Consider the following 1,696-nt stretch of genomic DNA (forward strand, 5'->3'; position numbering starts at 1 on the left):
GAGAGAGAGAGAGAGAGAGAGAGAGAGAGAGAGAGTTGTAGGGGAAACATGTGTGTGGAGGAATGGAATATAACGGATTGGTGCGGTGAACACAAATCAGAAAAGCCATCATCATCTTAATCATTATTATTATTATGCCTATTATTATTAGGCCTATTATCCGAAATGCTAACAGAAAGCTGTCGATACTTTACTTTGCAGTTCTGTGGGATTCAAGAACCTCTCAACGCAGCAACCGGCGGCTGTCGGCCGTGGAAGACATTATTGTAGGACACGGCTGTATAGTGAACAGCAAGTTTTGTGTACACCAGCACTGCGCGTCGATCAAAGTTTTCTCTTCATTATTAACTTCTAAATCAAATTTGACGCAACAAGGGAGGGATCTATTCGTAGTGTGTACTGAAGCTGCCACCAATCGACCCGACCCGACCCGACCCGACCCGACCCGACCCGATCCAGCCAGCCGGCCACTGGGCGGCACCCAGTATAGAGTAGAGCACACTGCCAATCGAATCCAGCCGAATTGAGTAAAAGCCAGCCAGATTTTTCTCCACTGAGAGGCAAAAGCAACTATTTTAACACAAATGTGATAAAAATTCTCCAAAATCAAACATTGCTGTTTTGAGAAGAATTGATGAAACTGTGCCAAAAAGGCAGCTTTTGCTTCTCCATGAAGGAAAATCGTGGTCGACCCCCACTGTATCAATAAATGAATCAAATATATGTATTACATGTGTGAGCTTCGAGATACAAGGGATATAAAACTGTTAACCACCTCCCTAACTATGGCTACAAAACGTCACACATAAACGCCCCCCCCCCTACACACACACTAATCAGGGGCGGCTCGTGGGTCTAAAAACTGGGCGTGCACAATTAAGCTATCTTAGTCTTAGGCTGAAGATAATCAAGGGCAGAGTAAATGGGATGGTGTATAATTTTAGGATCCTTGGGTTGGTGAAGGAAGACCTTGTGCTTTTATTTTCATTCTTTTTACTTGTGGCTTTGACTTCTAGAACTAAATCTGTTTGTTAGCTAAACGTCAATTTCATCCATCCTGCATTAGAACTGAACACTCAAGTAATACCTTTCACCATTCCACAACAAAACTGTTCAAAAGCACAACTCATACGACGGTGATTTAAGTATGTCACGTTCACCTCCCTCAGGTTCACGGTCACAGAGTCACTTAAAATAGCGACAAGACAATGAACCATTCGCAATTCACTTGAGCACTAAGCTGGATTGCTCCGGGCCCCACATAATTTTGGCATGGAATAGTGCACAGTCTATGGTGTTTATTTTTAGATTGCTTACTGGGGTCTATGTTTCGGCGCTATTCGGCAGGAGCACATTTGAGATGTGCCGTCTTATTAATATTAATGTACCCTCAAACTCACTACAAGTGTCGTCACCGCTTGGGTTATCTCAAAGAGCGATTTATAGGTCAGGTTTCTACTGTTGACTATCCTGTTATGTTTAGATACAACGCATGAACTTAGGCATGGCATAGTAGATGTTTTACGGCGCTATAGAATAGAAATGACAGTTACGGCGCCAGCGAGGGCCTTGTTTTGATATAATAGTTGGCTAGTGTTTGTTTGAGGTGTCTTTTATTTTATTATTGTGCGTGCTTTACGTCATAGAACATTAAAACATTTTGGGCGGCACTGCACGGTCGTGCTCTATGGACGAA

Source organism: Aplysia californica, unplaced genomic scaffold (assembly GCF_000002075.1).
Source record: "Aplysia californica isolate F4 #8 unplaced genomic scaffold, AplCal3.0 scaffold01124, whole genome shotgun sequence".
NCBI lineage: Eukaryota > Metazoa > Mollusca > Gastropoda > Aplysiida > Aplysiidae > Aplysia > Aplysia californica.